Here is a 21,503-nt window from a genome sequence, read left to right as displayed (position 1 = left end):
CATCCACTAAGGAAGGTCTGGCGGTTTCAAACTTCACGCAGAACCACATAAGGTGTGGACCACCTTCCAATACTGGTTCATTTTGCCAAAATGCCTAACTTGTTCGCAAAAATGCTCGGTACAACCCTCGAGCTCAGCCGGTTGTACCGGGTATTTTTGCGAACAAGTACGGCCATATTGACAAAATAAACAAGTATTACATTGATAGGTCATTCTCTGGGGAAGGCACTGGCTTAGATGTTTTTCGAGTCTTCGATGTCTACGAGCGAGACCACCGAAACAGTTTTGAAGAATGTTCCGTGTTCACGGCTGAGCTTGCCTCATTTACCGCGAAGATCACGAGGAATGATCTTGATCACCTCACGCAACGAGGAGTGTTCATAGCTCCGCGAACAGACGGGATTTCTATTTCTGTCCTTTAACAGATTTTGACACAGCTACAGCTGGATGTTAGCGGTGCCTCTAGCTTGGTGCTCAAAAAATCGTACTGTCGTATCTTTGTCTGGGCACGCTCAACGATGCGGTCTTGTCTTTTTTCTACTATTTCTCACTATCACTCTCGCCGCTGCGTAGAGTGTAAGGTGTTTTCATTACTTTTAATGAAAGTATTGTCACGCACACCTAACATAAACTATCGAGTATTGGACAAAAATCGACGGTTACGGCGTTACCGTCGACAAGGGGTCTGTACTAACAATGGAACTGTAGCACTCAGAAAGGGCAGCACGGTTTACTGCTTGTGTGTGGGGCGCTAGGATTGACATATAGAGCAACAAAATCATTATCGATATTAATAATTTTGCTCTTAGAACCTGTCTCTATAAGCGCTTTAAAATTTTCTATGATCAAGGGATTTGATACTGAAGAACGAACTAGAAGGCGAGTCGACAGCATTTCAAAACGTAATCACTCTGAATCCTCTTCCAGGGTCATGTTGTGACTAGATTTCAGGCTCCATAGTGCGAGTCTAAGAATACGATACTGTAATCTCTCCAATTTAAGGAACTGCGTATTGGTGGATGCCCAATGGAAGCATATGCTGTCATATACCAATACGGAGAGTAACGTAGTCTTACAGTCGCAGGACATATAATGGGTGTGCGCCCCGTCTAAATCCTGTGATAACCTAACGTAAACCTTAGATAGTTGATTCTTTTCGTGCATTTTTTTATCAGCTGTGTGATGTGCATGCTCCAGTTTAGGCTGAAGTTGAATCAAACACCAAGGTATCAAAAATTGTCGGTGATTGATATCTTTTCCCCGTATAATAATCATCAATGTTAGGTTCATATAGTCTTTAGGTTATCGTATGATGAACACGTTTAGCTTTAGGATTATAGATAATGATTAAACACGTTTATTGCTAACCTTATTTTTATTTCAGTAAATACACGCGGCGTGTTTGACGTTGGAAGGAGCAGATAGGGCATTGGCACGCAAACGCTTTATATATGCTGGTGCAAGGTTCACCACCTAGCTTGTCTCCTAATTCCCAACGATCAATTAATCTTACGCATCTTTGCGCCAGGTGGCATCCTGGTCGCTACAAGTTCTTTCTCCCTATTTTTTTTTCGGTGTCTCTAAACGGAGAAAAGACTACAATTTCAGTTTTCGCTGGAGAGAACTTGATACCAAGGTTATCGGATTACTCGGCAAGATTGTGGTTTGTAAAGCCTGTTATATTTCGACGACGTACCTGCTAGCGACTGAAATGACGCCGTCGCTTGCCAATTGTCTAATACTGCAGTTGGGAGCTAGACAAGAATCTATTTAACTCACATAAAAATTATATAGCAGAGGGCTCAGACAGGACCACTTCATTCCACATAATCTTCGTCCGAGGGTCATTACGGGCATTTTTGTGAACAAGTACGGTCATATTGAAAAATGATCCAAATCCTCTGAGGAGGGCACTGGCTTCGGTGTTTTTAGCGAAACCACCGAAGCATTCTTCAAATTGAGGCAGCCATGTTCCGTGTTCACGACTGAGCTTGCCGCAAATTTATACGCATTATTGTTAGTTGCAGCGAGTCCCCCGGATCAGTAATTCATATTTACAGATAGCCTTAGTGCTATTGAAGCACTGAAAACTTCAAGGGATGTTGTGAGTCAAGACTATTTTGTTATTACCCAAAAAGTAAGGGTTCTATAAACAAAGGTTATGCTTGGTAGGTCGTGCACAGAATACATGAGTTTTTTGTTTCGTGATTCTGTGATTTTTCGTGATTTTTGCGAAACACTAACACTAACAACAGGTTTTTATAAGTTTTACCCGACCCGCAACTCATGTTATGATATCACTGACACACCTTCCTACAATTTAAACTTACATTTTAAGTTAAATAATTGTTGCACGGCGTAGCTTGTGTAGACTGTCGTTTGGAGTTTTTTTTAATTCCGAGCTTCTTGTAACATTTCTGTTTGCAAATGTAAATACAACTTTAACTTTAACTTTTATAAAATGTAAATAAAATCAAACTTTACGTGCTTTAGGTTTAGCATTAGTACATTATGTGTTTGTGTCGTTGACGAAAGGAATAAATGAAATTTGATTTTTAATTTTTTAATTGAATGACTAGATATTCTTCACTGTGCAAAACTTTGTGTAGTTGAGGAGGGATTCAGAAGGATACACCAGTACACAGTCAATACTTATTTTATTTTAATTTGTGTAACACGAAATAATTTAAGTCTTTACTTTTTAAACCAAACCATTGTTAGCTTGAATTTATGAATTGTCCATAATGATAACTGCAACCGAAACATAGTAGCAAGGAGCAAGGACTATCCTTGTACGTGGTAAAATTAAGTCAAATAAGCCTCTTAGATGCTTTACCCTGAAACGAGTTAAAATCACTTGTTCGAAGAAAGTAAAATCATGCACGAGGACCTAGATTCCCAAACTTTTAAACAAAACTAGCAAGAAATTGTGTTATTGTGTTATTTTTCTATATTATGTTTTGTTATACTATTCGCATCAGCGTGTATGGTTATGCATGGCTAACAAAAGCGTGAAATACCACTGCTGAATAGAATTGCGGACAGCTTCAAATTCCGGACAATTAACACTTTTACATATAAAACAAAAAAAACTTTATACATTGTGTTCGATATTACAATTTTCGCAAGGATAGATGTAACCACGCCAAAGGTCCAGTAGAAAATCGTTTATTTCTAAGTCAATGTACAGTTCATTACAATTTCAGTTCATTCGATAGTTCATTTGTCATGATATTCCCATTATTCGGTTCGTCTTTACTTGGTACTTAATTTCATAGCTTACAATCCTAATTGTTGCAACGCAACGTTCTTTCCAATTTCCGTTTCGCCGTGGACGCGTTTCCTAACACCAATTTTTACAGGTTTCTACCAATTTTATTTTCTACTTCAAACTTCTTTGGCGGAGCACTGGTTTGGGCAGGTGGTACGGCTTCGCTGGTATAATTCGGGTACGTGGTACGAGTGTTACGAGTGGTGGTGTTAAAAAATTACACGTCTTATCACTTGCGCGTTTCGGTTGTGAATAACTCTAAATCGATGGCGCACACGCGATGGCCGTTATCGTCCCTTTTCGCGCCTCGATCTCGATTCCTTTATGGCATCGTCCCTTCGGTAACGGCTTCTGTCACCCGTCACCGAGCTGTCACCGTCATTACGTCAGGTGACGAAAACAAAAAACAAATCATGCGTTAAAACTACATGTGCCGACTTCACCGTTGTCTACAACACTAATAATTCAATCACATTGTTTTTACGATGACAATCATACAAAATCATTAAGCGTTGTGGTCCAAAATTAATCCTATTCAGCTAACAATAAAAAAGCTGTTGAAAAGATGGCTGATAATTTAAAATAACCGAAGTAAAATCTGAAAGCTGAAGATGTTCACTCCTTCAAGGCTCAAACTATATTAATCTTTAATTTAGGTCCCTGCTTTCTGACGTACGTTGGCCTGTCATTATGACAGCTGTCAATGCTTATATACATAGCGTGGATAATGTAGTCAAGGTTTATAATTTTAAACCATCTACACTGTTTTAATTTTCGAAGCTATTTGGAATCGATTCCGGCCAAAAAATCATTTTCCCATCACTGCTGTGCACCGATGTACCGAAATCGCGATGAAAGTGCCTGTACATAAAATCATAAAAATCAATTAGAAACTTTCAAATATTCTATGAATGCATCATAACTTATCACTTGTTAACTCCCGTAGAAAATAAGGCTGTTCACGCGACCATAGAAAGTTTCTACAATATAAAACTATAAGCAAATTTAAAATTTAGCGTGAGCAACCTATTGGAAATATTGTTATTAATTTGTTAGTGTTTTAGTTGAAATAGTATGAATTATTTAGTAGTTTGTGATGGAGGAATTAATTAAAATGTTAGTTAGTTAAAAGTTGTGTGGTTAGTCAAGAATAAAAGTATGAAGAAGAGGAAAGAAGGCAATAGTATTGGCAGCGGGACGTGGAAGTGGTTGTGTGGAATTAGGATTAAGGCAGTGGGTAGGTAACCGGACTGCAACCAGCTTGCACCCTATTTTAGTCCGTGTCACTTCCACCATTCGCGACGGAGCATTCTCTTGCACCTCATATATGTGCAGAGCAGCGGACGACAATGGAGGAAAAGCATTGTCGGGCGACAATGGAGTAAAAGCATTGTCGTCCGTTGATACGTTAAAATGCTCCGCCGCTGACAAAACCCGGACTTCAACTACGGAGATGGGAAGCGCAGAAGATTTCTTTGCTTCTAAAAATTTAACAATGCCGTTGTTTTTCGTGCTTTGACTCTTAAAATCCTTTGATTGATCCTTAAAAGTTGGCATTAAGGCAAAATCGGCGGTCACGTGTACACCATCACCATTTACCTTTAATCTAGGATATTGTGGAACAATTACGTTAACAGCCCGATAGACACGTGCAAGTTCGTCTGATCTTGCATCTGATCTGATGTGGCCACTTGTTGCGCACATTTGGTGCCCGATCGGACCCAGCGTTTAATCAATTGCAAATGATTTTCGAAGGGATACGCTAGAGAACCCATCGAGCGGTCCATACAACGCAACCTTTCCATACACGTGTTGGAGATTGTGGATATTGCTCGTCAAGTAGGCACGACCATATGTCGAGCCAAACTCCTTCACGAATAAGCGAAGGAATTTGTCTGCTAGAGGCAAAAGGCGCTAATGTGCCAATGAAGAAAATGTTGACCACAATACTAATATAATGTAGAAAGGACCGCAATTTCGTTCCCATCCAAAAGGTGACATGTTTGAGGTGCCGCATACGCCGATGCACCTCCGAAGGAAGCTGTATGCTTAACAAAAAACGCGATGCAACTTCCTTCGTTCGAGTGGACCACTTTTCACAAACCCCTGGATAGTCTCCATCCAACATACCCCGCAAAATTTTCCGGGTTCCACCCAATTCAATTAGGTGTAGACGATCACAGGAGACAACACCTTTGATCATATCAAAATTTTCTAAATTTTCCAATGGTGATCGCCAAGACTTATGATGGTCCTTACACACTCGACTACGAAACCCTGCGTCCGTTCGCAGGGGAGCATCGACGGTATCAAAAATCATTTTTTTACGATCGATTAAGTATTCGCCAACAACAGAACACTTCATACAACCCGTGATATCCGTTGTAGCTCGTTGTTGCTGTAAGTAAAAACGAAAAATTACTATTTACTAAATTACTATATTATGAATAATAAATTAAAGTAGTAAAACATTTTCAAAAATCTTACCCTTTAAAAGTGCTTGAGCTAGCGAATCAGCGATAAAAGCGCGAACTCTAAATTGCACCGTTTTTATCGTCGATTGATTACCAAGCCTTCCGAAGCCTAAATTAGATTCAGCTCATCTATAAACGGCCGAAGAAACAGGATGATGCTTTCCGGCTTTGGTGGACCACTAAATGTAGCAACCACCATCACCGGCAGCTTTGGCAACTCTACCACTCGCACGAGTATTGGCCAAAGCTGGGTTGTGGTAGCCCGTCGATTGATACGTCCAATTAAAAAGGTGTCACTTCGGGATTGACGTTCCTGTAATCAAATCACATACGAAAATGAGTCTTCTCTGTTGTGCACAAACTGGATCATGAATTACTTCCTGCAAATGCTGAGCCAGAACCGGCTTAAGACCTCCATACCAAAAATCACCACCAGGAATGGGAGTTATAATCTTCCCAACCCCAGTGGGTGTCTTTACAAGCGTCCGCACATCTTTGGGAAGCTCTAAGTTTAGCTTCTTCCGTAGGATCGCCAGCATCATGTTGACCGTCGAAAGGGGGAGCTGATGCGATACAGTAAGGTATCTCAGACAGTCCATTTAAGGCATGTCATCGGATATGTCGAACGCATCGTCCCAATCGACCGCGTCTTCTTCAAAATCGGCACAGTCGTCCCCGTCCGAATACATGTCCTCCTGGTCGGTATCTATATTAATGTTAGTAATATTATTATACCCTCCACCATGAGTAAAATTAAAATTCATGCAATGTTGTCCTCCGTGCTCTGCGTTGCTGGTTCCTTGTCGTGGTCCTTCAATTGCTGCGCTGGTGTCAGATATGGGTGATGCTGCGATGAAATCTAAAAGGAGAACATGAAATATTCAATCGCGTTACAATATTATCTTATATATAACGCGTATTCATTTTTCATTCCGTTAATGCTTCCACTCGCGATTACATTCTACGGGTGTGATAGGTAAGGTACGATTACATTAGTTTCCTTTACGTCGTGATCGTCGAACAGATACACTATATAATATATATAATATATAATATATAGTATATGTTTGTTCTTTAATTCTTTAGTACATAATTTAAATCGTTTTTCGATTAAGACGTCTGTTCTGTTGTCATCCGGAACGAAAAACCCTAAATGACATTAGTCATCTGCACATCCCTAGGCGGTGCGCGAGAAGGAAGAGAGAGAACGAGTTGAGGGAGTAGAGTAGTATCGTAATCGCGAAAGAGAACGGACGTAAGCTGAATGGTTAAAAAAGTAAAAGTAAAATAAATAGTCCTTCGAATTGTAAACTAAACCCCGAGCGTTTAATAGTGTATGAGGATTGAACAACGCCAAAGGGCTTTGTTGCCGTTAGCTTCAGATTTCAAAAAGCTGTATTTTATCGTTCTAATTCGTCCATATTCTCTTACTAATTATATTCTTTAGTTTTGTGATCGAGCGTAGATTTACACTTTTCACTCGATTACATCTGTAGTGGCTCAACCGAATTCATGTTCTTATTTGTCACAAACACGTTGGTCTTCTTGCCACATGAGCAGATTCCTTACCAAATCATAATTTTTTTAGCAAATTTATCGGCAAAAACAAATTTGAATCTCTTGAGGACGTTGCCGCGAGCATAAGCCTTATAACATTTAACACCCGGAATTTGTTTAAAATCGGCTTTCACGTAGGTTTCATCGTCCATCAAAATGCAACTGTTGCGACAAGCAACAGCGTTCTTTCAATAACGTAAAACACTAATACACAAACATAATAAAAACGCACAAACAGGACTTCGGTTTGGTCAGCACTTGATCGTACAGCTTCCGAGCTCGGTTTCTCGGTTCGGAGATGCTTGGGTTAGCCTTGATTTTCCGAATGACTCTCAATCGCAGTTCACGATTCACGGTTCCACTCCGTCGCTTAGTTTGCACCTTACGAACAATCGTCTGTGTCTCCTTGTACTTTTCAATCACTCGCGCAACAGTCGACTCAGGTAAACTGAACTGTTTTGCCAGCTCCCGAGATGACCCTGCTGGATTTTGCAGATAGTTGTGCACTATCAGTTTTCGCTTCTCTTCTTGCATGTCGAATATCTTGGAGCAGGGAAAACAAAATTGCGTGAAGTTTTCACAAAGCGAAATGTTTACTATTGTCTACAAAACGCTGTCAAAAGTTTCCATTTTTGTCCACGGGGGGCGCCACTATAAATCAAAGTGCCCCATTTCTACATGAACCAAGCCTTAAGAACAAAGAGAGACATTGAGCCACAAATTTAGGCTCCTTTTATATGCTCTGGTGAGGATCTCATTTTTATTTCCATGTGCTTTTGGGGATCTCACTGTATACTTCCAATGTCACGTTCGCTCATGACCCAATTAACTTTCTTACGTCAGACGCTTGCCTAAACGTCTGATTAATCGGGATCGAACACCTATTCTAGCATTTTACTTTTCGTTGAACTGTTTCACAACGTTCATCGTTTATATTTAAAACAAGTGTTTCATGATCGGTTATTTTTAATAACGGATCAGTAGCAACTTTAATTAAATCCGTGCTACTATAAACGTGATCTATCAATGTTCTGCTCTGTTTTGCAATACGTGTGGCCTCATTGATTTTCTGCTTCATATTTACTGAATCCATTAAGCTTTTCAGCTTAGCGGATTTTTCAATATTCAACCAGTCAATATTGAAGTCACCGATGATAATATTAATTTTTCGGAAGTCCAAAAACCTTTCTAACCAGTCTTCCAAAATATCGACAAGCCTAGAATCACTTGCACTAGGAGAGTGATATAAAATATCATAATTTCCTACTGTCACAACCCGAGAAACTGCGACGTCAATGAACCAATTACCTTCCAATGATTCATTGCAAATCATTTTAAGCACAATATCGTTCCTAGCATAAACAGTAACTCCTCCTGTGCGACTGTGACAAACACGACACCACCCTTTAACCCTTAACATGAAACTGCTTGTATGCTTCTTCCTTGGTCACATGAGTTTCAGAGATTAAGACCAACAATGGTTGGACTCTTTCTACTGTCTCACGAAACATAGCGTAATTAGATGGAAGTCCGGTCACAATGAAATATAAAATCTCTGTATCGCCCTAACTCCATCCCTCCCTGCTATTAAGTCAGTTGCATCCTTTATTCAATCTGCTTTTTAAACAGGGGACAATTAGAACTGTTGGCCGCGTGTTCAACTCCTAGTTTAGCATTTTTGGTAGCATTGCCCAACACACAATTAACACATTTGATGGTAGACGATTTGCAATCCGACGTTCTGTGCTCACCACAACATTTAGAACACGCTTCCTTGTTTTTACACTCGGTGCTCTTATGGTTGTATTGACCACATCGGAAGTAACGCAAAACATGAATGGTCCGGGATATTTGACAACGAATCGAATCGAACATTGATTTTATCTAATTTTGCCAGATCGTTATAACTTTAATTATCGATTTCCAAAACCGCATTATATTTTTGATACTTAAAGATCTTATTTAAAAAAAAAACCCGAGAACCTTCACCTGTTGCCAGGAAATTCCCTCATTTTGGGATTTTAAAAGATCTACCAAATTTTCATATTTTTCACTCATTCCAATAATTTTCACGCGTGCTAGAGGCAAAGATGTAGAATACCCATCTCCCAATTTTTTTTTCTACATCTCTCCTAATGTCATCAAAGTCAACCTGAGCCAATGTTCAATGTCCTGAATATAAATCTGACCGTCCTTACTATTGCGGAATTCAGATACTTGTTGAAGGAACTCTTGTTTTCTCACAAGGTTGAGCCACTCTAGGGACAATAACCAGAGTTTTGCTTTCTTTTATTATTTGTGTAACCTTGGGTTCCTTCGCAAAGTCCTTTTTCTTAATTTCGGGTGTTGATTTAACGAAATCCTCGTCAAATCTATTTGTTTGTGATATTTCGCAGCGGTGAATTTACATGTGATTCGCAAGGCGTTTCAATCGGAAGAGACTTATATTCCTAGTTTGTAACAATATTTTCCTTACGTACTAAACTAACACATATAAAAGATCGATTATCCGGACCGGTACGCTTTGGCGTTGGTTGAAGGTCTTGCACTTCACTGATCGATGTACTGTGCAGAAACCATATTAAGACTTGGCATTAATGTCCGTTAGCCATCGATTGTAGCAAATATCAGTGATGGTTATCGTGCTTGTTCCATTGATGCAGATGAACCAAATGCTGTGGATCGCTCAAACATCACCGTGGCAGTCTGTATCGGGGCAACCACAATCGCAGAACTTACCTCCACTGTAAGCAAATTGTGGAGAACTTTGCGGTTATGGCAGTTACAAGTGCATGTTGATGTTGCTTAACGGAAACTGCGAATCTACTACGAAAGTACTAAAAGTTGGCGCATAAAATAGGTATTGAACCGCTGTTTGGACAAAGCCTTAAAACTAACCTTTCCGGAAGCGTACGAACGCTGCTAAAAGTCCAGACAATACTTTAGGAACAGGAAGTGAAACAAATCAAACGTTTCGGATCTGTAGGGATGTGTAAAGCAAGCAACGTCCCCAGAATGTATTTTGTGTTTTTGCCCATTCCGACGTAGAAAAAAAAGAAACCAGAATGTGCATAAGGCAGTGTGCAGTTTTACTGCAGTTCATGAGTGCTATGCTAATCTAAATGCATGCAACCTAACTTATGCTAAACTAAATTCATGAAACCTAACCTATGCTTAACTCAATTCATGAAACCTGACCTATGCTAAACTAATTTCATGCAACGTAACCTATGCTAAACTAAATTCATGCAACCTAACCTATGCTAACCCTAATCCCCGCTCTGCTGTTCTGCCTCCCACTCTTCAGCATGCGATTGAATTAGCGCCATCATCTCTGACTTAATCCTTATCTGTCTGGCGAAGGGGAACTTAGCGACATCTTTCGCCAGCCCAGCGAAAAACGGATCTGCCAATGACTCAGCAACGTTGGATAGTTGAGCCAGCTTCTGCTTCTCAACTTCCAACACTTGCTGAACCAAATCAGTCCTTTTTCTCTGACGCTACTGCGTTGTGCGTTGTCCTACTTTTTGACAAGTTTGACACGATTTCACCGGGCACCTCCATTGAACGCCATACGTTTGTATTTGTCGTTGGTCGTCGTATACGACAAATCCCAGAGCAGACCCTAATTTGGTTGCTTCACGTCCCATAGAGTTCGTCGTTGCTCCACCAAGTCGATCAAAATTTCTTCCGATAACATGTTTCTAAAATGATCATAACATGGTAGGCTTAAATTTTAAGTTGGATAATAAACTACTCACATTAACTACTCACTCACTCACGCAAGCGGGTGGTATCCTTTGTAGATAAGCATTTCGCTCGAGTCCATTGGACCGTCAAATGCTAGCATTTTCCGGCCCAGTTTACGTCCTCTCACGTACATTTTACCTACATTAACACCCGTGCCATCCGAGGCGGACTGCAGCTTGCCGATGGTGCCGTTCGTCTGAAGTCAGGAACCAGGCGTTTGGCCAGCTCGTCTGCAAAGTTAATCGCGGACGGACGAACACTTTGGTGACGAATTTGGTTTGCTGGGAGGGATATTTGATTGTGTGCTCCGGTGGCTTTGGCATGCAGAAGTTTTTAAACTCGGAGATCCGATTGATCGCCTGCTCCAAATTTTTCCAACCGCTGCGAACCAAACGCTTCAAATGTTGGAGTTCGTTTTCGAAACGGTACGAAGAAATGGCAGATAATGACCCGAAACGAACCACTTCATCGTGCACATGCATCAAATTGTGGACGTTACTGGTCATATATCCTACCCCATATACCGTTTCGTAATCCTTTACGAATTGCTCCAACATTTGACCCGCAAGTGGCCACTTTGCTCGGTGCGCATTCGCAGAGAGCAACGCCATGGCACAAAACAGCAACATAAAGTGTTGGTACTCTGCAGGCGAAATATACCCCTCTAGTACTGTGAAGGAACTGTAGTAAAAGAAGAAGGCAAATTCCGAACCCTTCCAGTAGCCCAAATACTTTATGTGGCGTGGCTTGCGATGTACCTCACAGGGCTCGACCGTCCACTTCAGAGCCGCCGAAATTGTATCCCACTGGGGTTTCTTCCACTTGGTAACGGTGCTCATTTTCCCGTCGCGCCATCCCATCAGCATGCGCTTCACGGTGCCAAGGTCCAAGATGTGCAGTCGATCGCCGAACGGCACATCTTCCACCATGTCGAACTGGGCGAGTTCAACTAGCGGCGTAGCATTCCGGCGGTGTCCAGGCGTATCATTGCTACGGAATCCTTGGTTCGTGCGCTTCGGGGCTCACTCGAAGGGGAACACCATCGTGTTGGCCTGCCGGTTGCATTCGCCCCGAACCGTGCACTTTTGGCAGCTCCAGTACCCTGTGTGATAATACGCCCTTAACTTTGATAAACGCCCTGGCAGGAGTGTCAGCGACAATGGCACGAATCTTAACAGTGATAAACATACCAACCCGTATAAGACCGTTTAGTTCGTTGACCACCGGGCGCAGGTATTGCTGGACATTTGTTGGTTTTGTGACCCCACAATAAATTGCGGCAGTCATCACTGGAGCTGCCGGCAACTCGTCGATAGCAAACAGCACTGGCCAAAACTGGAGCGCTCCGCTCCTGTGCTACGGCAATCCATCAATTGACAACGTCTTCGAGAACTGGTCAACGGTTGGTGGAGCATCTAATTTAGAGTACATAATAAAAAAAACACGTACCAATGGTTAGACTTGCACCGGACCAATGGTTCATCATAATAGTACTTACCGAAAATAGCTGGATAACGTCTTTTTAAATCCGTTATACCAGAACTGCCCACCACCCAGCTCAGCAATCTCGTTCGACGCGTTGCGCTTAGTTTGCAATAAAGTTTTGGCAGTCAGGGGCACTTTGGCGCCAAACTTCTTAAAAATCTGCAATATCTGTTGAAATATAAAGCAAAACATAACATAAGCTGTACAAGATTTAGTCTTAGCAAAGGGCTAACAATACCATATCGATGGATCGATGCGTTTCGTTATTTGAGAGCGCCCAGTAACGGATGCAGTCGACGATCGACGTGGACTGGAATGTCCACTCATTCGACCCTTCCTCGTCGCTGTCATCCGAAAAACTATGCGTGTCGCCCAGCACTATTCATTCGGCATCGCCCAGATCTTCCGGTATCTGTTGTTCCGGCTCCTGCAACAGCGGTGGCTCCGGATCCACCGGTAGCGGCTCCTGCTAATTCATCAATCCAGGCTGAACAATCGCTTCGATGGTAACTGAAAAAGCGGAACCGTTATTTTTCACGACACATTACCACCCAACAGTTGAACTTGCCGTTCCGGCTAGGTCCCGCTTGCGGGTCAGCTTCTTCCATCGCGTCACCCTTAAGAAACTTAGCCGCCCGTTTGTAAAATCCACCGGTACGGCGCTCACGATATATATCACTAATGTTGAAAATGTGAAAAAGACGCTGAAGGCTGTAATCACTCCAATGGTGGCTTGTGTAATGGTTTGTTTTTGTTTGGATAAAGGATAAGGCAAAACTGCAGTGTTTTTTTTCAATTTAAAGCAACCGATCCTTAGTTATATACGTGTCGCTACCGTTCGTTGCCATAATGGCCTTGTTATAATAAATTGTAGTGATAATAAATACTGAATTTAATGATTATGTTGTAATATGTTTTTATTTATGCTTTCATAACTGATGATTTACACCGTTTAGTGTTACATGCATAAATGATTGAAAACATAAAAATTATACATTGAACCTTTCTTCTCCATATCGTGTCCGTATATAACTTAGGGCTGAATTTTCATCACAACATTAGCGCGCTAGTAATACCATCAAGTTTCTTGTACTGCTTCACACGACAAACTTGACGCAGAAATTGCACATGTGTGTACGAAACATTTAAAAATGAGCACGAGCGAGAGCGCATGACACCGAAGAAGCGAACAGAATGAGAATATTTGCTTGGTTCGACATAATTTTCGAGAGAGCTTTCGCTTTGGCGAGAGTGAAAGCAGGAACGCTATAGCGGTTAGAGCGAACACTTATTCGGCAAAAGTGAAACTGTTCGCTTTTTGGGTCGAGCATCAAAATTCAATATTATATCTGAACTGCATGGAAATGCGAAACTCAAACTTGCGGAACTGCCACTTCTACATTTCTTAGCTCGGTAAACCGGCAAACAACCTGTCGTAATGATCGAACCCCTGTTGTAACAAGTCTCTTAATGAACTGCAACTTATTTTCGTACGGATATGATGAAATAGTTGGAAGAGGTCCAAACATGCATTAACATCAACATGCTTGGACATGCAATAGATTGTGAACATTACTTGTTAAATGTTGTTTGCCGTAAACAGTACTAAAATCTGCAACATAGTTTAAGCGGAATGAGCGATTTTATACGACAAAGCCCATACTCTCAAACGCTTAGAGAACGCATTATGAGTTTGTGTACTATCATCCTCAACAACCGGGTCCGATTCATCTTCATCCTTATCGGCATCTGTTATGGACAAGGTCTGAAACATCACTATCCTCGTCGTCCTTGAGAATTTGCGCTTCCTGCTCATCTTAAATTTGTAGATGATCCATGTGTTCTTTCGCGATTAATTTCGGATAATTTCTTTCCTTTTGTTTGCGTTTTATAATTACCGATCCGTGGTGGAGTTTTAGTTAGAAGAGAGCGTAAAACCCTTTTCGCCTCATACTTAAAAAATTATTATGGAACTAGTGCAACATTTTTTCATTAGGATTAATACGTTCCTCCGACTGTCACTTGTCGGAGGTTTTTACGAGATGTTAACAGTTGGACGTAAACAACGCTCCAACACCATGGATGTTAAATCTTCCAAGGACCAGCTTTAGCGTGTTTTGAGACTATCCTGCCATCATGCCCCTCGCGCTTAAAGTGTTCCAAAATGATCTTGAGAAGGAAGAATCCGGTCAGGAACACTCAAGCGAATCCGCGGTTCACTTAATTACGTGCGGCAGCCAGTACTGTGACAACGAGATGGATGCAATGCGGAGTGTTGGTTTTTTCACTACTGTCGCACATCTTAGAATTTTTGCATCATCATCACTCGTGTGGGCCTGAAATCACGATCAATTTGTTATGCGTGGGAGGTTTAATCTCACTTACCTTGTGCTTCCTTGCTTGTACTTGGACCGGGTTGGTTCTCAGGCTCCAACAACTTCCGGATCTTTGTCATTGTACTAATACATACATACGAAATTTTAACAGTTCCGAGCAGAAAAATTCTCGAATCAAAACAAACAACACATAAAACAAGTACGAGATTTGATCACGGCAGTGGTTTTGCTGTTTCAATGAGAAACGATTTGTATTATAAACTGTTTGATTTTTCTACTAGTAAGCTCCAAGAAGTTTACCAAAAGCATGGTATTAAAAATTGTTCTACAATTTCGACAATATATACGCTGTATGATGGTGAAACACACGCCTAACCTGATGGCCTGAAGTTAACTTGCGGTGTCCCGGATACAAAAGTTTAATATGCGTGTTTTCGATAACTATATCAACCTAAATAATAATGTGATATTCATTGCCCAAAACGTAAACTCAAATTGAGCATGTTTCATAATGTATAATTGACTTCTACCGCTTCAATTTAAATACTTTAATATGCTTACCACAAAGCTTCTTTCTGAGAAAACAGAGATATTTTAACACTGAGAACCCTTTTTCGTTTAAACTTGGCAACTTTTTATTACGCAACAATATTCGAATGACGAAAATAACATGACTGCTGCCGGCAACTATCACAATTTCTTTGTACAACAAACGATTTTCTTGGATCAACACATGCGTGTTTTGATCGCGCCGGTCTTCTTCCTCCTTTCGTTTTCAGCTGCCAAATCGCTCTAGACGGACCGACCTGTAAACTTCATAGACCTTGGAATTTATCACTGCTTTGACAAGCGTTTCGAATGCATCATTTAATTCACCCTTCACCATATTCGATTTTGCTTGTGAATCGATTTACCATTGTTATTAGGTGTTATTAGGATTGTTATAATCATGTTGACAGTTGTTTGATGGACTGTTAAAACCTGTAAGTCCATCTAGTTACTTTACCCTGTTTGGTTTTTAGTACAAAATAGGCCTGGGGTTGCATAGGTCATCCTCCATTGCGTAGCTTGACAGCTCAGTCGTAGGAAGAGGAATTTGAATGAAAATTGTGATTTTTGTGGATTGATTTTGTAGCCCGAGGAGCAGACCGACAATTTGATTGCTGATAGTTTGAATTGTATTTTGATTTGTTTGCTGATAGTTGTAATTGTACATTGAATTGTAGAAATGTTTATACACTACTACACTGCCGATACGCGAATCGATGCATATCCTCTAGAAAGTTGACATAGAAGCTCCATTCCTTGCCCTAACTGTTGAAGAATATGTCTAAATTGGGGGAAAGATGAGTATTCAGGATTCAGGAGTCTGTTCTCCATGTCAGGGGCGGTTGCTTTTAACTTTCGTCATGGATTGCTACGAGACTCAACAACAACTGGGAAGCATAGGCAATCCGACCTTGCTGGGGATTTTGGAGAAGGCCTTGCATGCTACCATCAATACAAATGCGCAACGTATGAAAATCAAGAAGATTCGAATCGGAATAACAGGAAACAACACTCGCCACATACGATGGCATCGCGCGTATTGTCAAAATCCATATAAAAAATGCCTGTTGACAAATTCGCGTCTACGTCGTAGCGTCTAAACTCTGTCGTGTGAACACAATGATATCTTTCTGACTGGCGTTGTTATTTGGCATAAACAATCGTTTTTGCTGTCTACAATAACAACTAACTCTACCCAAAAAACTACCTTTTTAATTGTTCCGGCTACGTTAATCCCACAACCTGAACTAATACCAGTTAGCACAACGCATATTCAACACAACAGTCTGCATATCGCATATTCAGCATGAAAATTACAACGTACAGCTCTTGATCGCACTTCTTAAACAGATCGCGTTTCGAAAACAGATTCCGCCGCAGTGAAAACAAATTCCCTTGCTGCGTTAGATCAGACAAGGAGCATAATCACGTTGACAACAAGAGAGCTGACAACGCGCATTCAACATAAACATCCGGTTCCACGACCAACCGCCATCCATCCATGCAAAGTGAAGAAAAGAAATATAGTTCTAGTTAGGCATTCAGATGATGAAGTTCTAGTTAGACACACAATCGGATAAGACCTAGTTTTAAGTTACAGGGAATGAAACAATTTTTTTATGGCCAAACCCGACTATTAAAAATTAACCAGCCATTAACTGAAGATACGTGTGTAGGACAGGAAAGTTCGACGGTGATTCGAGAGAGAGAGAGAGATAGAGAGAGAGAAAGAGAGAGAGAAAGAGAGAGAGAGAGAAAGAGAGAGAGAGAAAGAGAGAGAGAGAGAGAAAGAGAGAGAGAGATAGTCAAAGAGAGAATGAGAGAGTTAAAAATTTTTTTACTAGTAGTTTAAAATCTTCTTAGACACGCTTTCGGGGACATAAGATTCTTACCCAATAAAAAAATCTCCTTGTACCCTACATGCACCTCCCCACGGGATCACCTCGCGGTATAACTTCGTGGGAAGGGCAGTGCTGTGGCACTCAGTCTGTATTCGATAGCGTGCTAGCAACTTAAAGCATTGACACTAACGAACACTTATTGACGTACACTGGCAGGTATAACAGCACAAAACACTAGACACTCAAGAACGACCATTCAACTGGTCGTCTCTCCACTGCCGCTGCAGCTGCATCAGGAACAACCGCATCCATGTTGATATGACCTCCCACAAGACAACACTCTAGTGTAGGACAACACTCAGAATCTAGGTGGAACATAACATGTTCCGCCGTCTCGTCATCGTCTACCATTTCCTCATGGAAATCCTCGCTCTTATCGAGGACCTGGATTATCCCTGGCTAGATTCTCCCGCACTTCTAGCGCACGCCCTGTCTTCGTCGAGCGTGATGCATAGCGGTAGCATACCAGCAATCACGTATTTGTTGTTAAGCATGATGGCTACCAACGAGTTTGCTGATTTGGTGGCGTTGTTGCAAGCGTACTCCAGGTGCTTCTTGAAGTTGGGGCGAGAATTGATTAAGACGCTCAGGTATTTAAACTCACGCACGCTTATTCAATGCGTTCCGTGCCCACAAGTATGTTACCCTTCTGCACTGCTTTGTGGGTGCTGATGATCAGGAACTCCGTTTTATTGTGTGCTATCTCGATTTTTACGCTCTGCATCCACGATTCAACCCTACTAACTGCCTCGGTGGAAAGGTGTTCGATCTCCTCAAGTGACTCGCCAAGCACTGTAAGAGCGATGTCGTCGGCGAAACCAATCAGCTCAGCTCCGGGAGGCAACCCAACTTCCAGAATAATTATACAACACATTCCAGAGCGTAGGACCCGCGATCGAACCCTGCGGAACACCGGCTGTGATGCACTTGGACTTGATGCCCTGGTCCGTGTCATACATAAGGACCCGATCCTCCAGATAGCTCCTCAGCAGCCTATACAGGTATGGAGGGACCAGCATTTTGTTGAGCGCCTCCCAATTTGCGCTGTTGAACGCGTTTTTCACATCAATTGTAATGACCGCGCAGTATCGTTTTCCCGTCCTCTTTTTGATGAAGGCGCTTCTTCCCTTTTCGATAACGGCAGATATAGCGTCCCCAGTTGAACGTCTTTTCCTAAACCCGAATTGCCTGTCAGAGAGTCCTTGAGGGCTCTCAGTAAAGACAACCAACCGGTTTAGTGTCAGTATCTCTAAAGCTTTAGCCATATAATCGATTACTCCTAAAGGCCTGAGAGCTGAAGGATCACCGGGAAGCTTCCCTGGCTTCGGGAGAAGGACAAGCATCTGTCTTTTCCAGATCGATGGAAAGTGGCCAGTGTCGAAGCAGTGCTAAAAGACTGCTTGAAATGTCTCCGGAGATAGTTTGATAGCTACTTTTAAAGCTTCCGTGTGGATGCCATCCGGACCGGGGGCTTATCCCACTTTCAGATTATCCGCGACCTTCATCAACTCTGCTCTTTAGTTTATTTTCTGAAATAACACGGAACGATTAGTAACTATAATTTACAATTTTACATATACATCATCATTACGATCTCCGCGTCTGCCCGGTTAGGTGGCTTGGAAGCAAGATAGCGCATTCCATTTCGTCCCATTGACAGCTGACAACCTAGTGCCTAGGAAGTGGCACAAGGTGGTAATAACAAATACAAATGGTTCGTGAGAGGGTACGAGGAGCTTGGGCACATGACAAAACTTACAGAACCGGTGGATGACGGCAAAACTCATTGTTACATCCCTCATCATAATACTTGTGCTTGATTCCTTCAGCTCTGAAAGGTAAAATTGGTCACATCAAGGTCACATTGAACAAATGGGCGTCAAACGTTCTGGAGTCAGTACGAGATGTCCTGCGGGAGAATCTTACGGTTCAATTCATGCAAGAATGGAAAGATGGGCAGGCAATCAGCACTTAAGCGTTGGTTTGGAAATCCGGCAACGAAAGGTTTTGTTTCAAGAGTAGATCATCACACCATCACCGGCTGAAGTATTGACAAGGAAGCTTGTCTTAGCAAGCATATTCGACCCTAATGACTTGTTTTGTCCAACCATCATCCTGGCGAAAATCTCTCTGCGCGGTTGTGGTGTTTAAAACATAATGGCAAGGCGTATGCTTGGCATCGTGCATTACCGGATAACCTTCAGAAAAAGTGGAGAAGAGTAAAATCAGTTATCATACATTTTAGGAGCGACATAAGTTTTTAAACCCTGTTGCTCTCGTTGAACTTACAGTAGTGCGGTTCATAGGAAGAAACGAAGCATTTTCACATGGATTGAGCTATACTTAAACGAAACAAAAAGGACAAGCTGCTATATGATTAACCGGTAGCCAGAAATTGAAGTGTAATTCATAACCGCTGCACTGGAGTTGTCGATTTACGCATCCGCGTGTCTTTTCTCTGTATCATAGCAGATACTTTGTCCAAAAGCCGCTCAAAATCCTCGTGTGTCATTCTCAAAAATTTTATGACCGTGTCGTCTATTGATTCTTCTGCCATGTACGCAAGCAACCTACTCCCATCCTCTTTGCGATTGCCCATCATCGGTCGTACCCAATAATTCGAGTACGAGCCTGTCGTAAACGGTATGCCGTAATAAGTTTTAAAAAATTGGCACTTGTTCCAAACATGTTATTGAACATGAACGACTCGTTACAATTGATGTCAATTGATTGACAATTGACAAAATTCGATGGATTCAAGTGACAAACGTTTTAGTCTGTTGTAGGATGAGAATCGTTTGAAGAAGGTGTCACGGAAATCGTACTTCGTCGAAACTGTTACGATTCGTGAAACAGTCACACGCTCTTCGATGTCCCCGTCGTCTTTCGTCGGTATCGGTACAGATTTTGGCCATCTATCTTGATCGTAGACCAACCACTGAGGTCCATGCCACCAACGCTCACATTGCAACAGTTCTTCTGGCTTCAGTCCTCGGGATATGTCCAGGAACATGACGCCATTCTGTTACTGTCGTCTCTTCCTGTATTTGCGCTACCCTGTTGGCAACAAATGGGTTCCGCCGACGTGGTGGAGAGTTCAGCCAGTACAGTACTGTCATGGAAACGGTCCAACAAACGGCGATCGTAGATGTCGTTAGAGCGCTTTCACGCTGGACAAATTTGACAGTTCGAGCGTTCGACGAACGTTACTCAAATGTAGTTTGAAGAATGAAATTTAGATAGCTCGCTGTGTTCGCGAACAGGTTGTGTGTGAACGTAGCACGAGCTTCGCTTTGCACCAATTTAAGCCACGAAAGAGGCTAGAACACAATTTAAATATGAGGTCGCATGGCTACAAAAGTTGACACGTTTATTAAAATAAAATAACTAACACTAAACTTAAAACGCCTAGCCTAATCGCACACGCACGCACCCTGCCTGATCGCTTACCTGTTGTGTAGTGTTCCAGCGTGTGCTCGGCATGCAGTCTCATGCTGGTCTCTAGCTGTTACTAGCCCCACTTCGACAAAGGTTTTGGATGAGCGTTTCTCTGCGGATGCGCCTGACTTCACGTAAAGCAATGCGGTTATTGATTTGTATCTATTTTATTTCATATTCATCTATAAAGATCAAGACCGAGTGGAGTGACTCTCTTCACATTAGGCGCATTAGGGGGGTCGGTTACACTCTTCGTGAAAGGCGTCTCCGCACTCTGCACACATTTGTTCACGGTTGCACTTTTTCTTTGTGTGTCCAAATTTCATGCAATTCATGCATCATGTATTGTTCTACTGGCTCAATTTAGTACACTGTATCAACAGATCTTGGTATTTTTGTTGTTTCGAAGGCGAACTGGCGAAGGCCAAGTCTCAGTTTTTAAGAGACGAAAGAATCCCTCAGGGATCAAAGTCTCTATAAGCCATATAACAACAACAAGTCTCAGTTTCAGTTTTTACTACCTTGATCAAACTTCCCGCGTCCCTCATTAGTGTAGTTTGCATAGGTTTACATCCGATTGCCATTACTGCAGTACTACGAGAGCTGACAAAATGCCAACAAATTTGTCAAGTGACAAAATCAGCTTGTCAATTGCGCATTTTCTGCATTTAATAGTTCTTAAATTATTAATTATTTACAACCTATCGATTGTAAAGTATTGACAACACTTTAACCAAACAAT

General features: G+C 41.7%; 3 pseudogenes; all 3 read right to left on the bottom strand.

Annotated features, from left to right (window-relative positions):
• Nucleotides 1-4,411: 4,411 nt before the first annotated feature.
• Nucleotides 4,412-5,399, bottom strand: LOC128310425 (uncharacterized; annotated as a pseudogene).
• A 196-nt stretch (nucleotides 5,400-5,595) lies between these two features.
• LOC128298203 (uncharacterized) lies at nucleotides 5,596-7,836 on the bottom strand (annotated as a pseudogene).
• A 3,091-nt stretch (nucleotides 7,837-10,927) lies between these two features.
• On the bottom strand, nucleotides 10,928-14,992 carry LOC128298192 (uncharacterized; annotated as a pseudogene).
• Nucleotides 14,993-21,503: the final 6,511 nt, after the last annotated feature.

Source organism: Anopheles moucheti, chromosome 2 (genome assembly GCF_943734755.1).
Source record: "Anopheles moucheti chromosome 2, idAnoMoucSN_F20_07, whole genome shotgun sequence".
Classification (NCBI taxonomy): Eukaryota; Metazoa; Arthropoda; class Insecta; order Diptera; family Culicidae; genus Anopheles; species Anopheles moucheti.
This window is presented reverse-complemented; position numbering and strand designations above follow the sequence as displayed.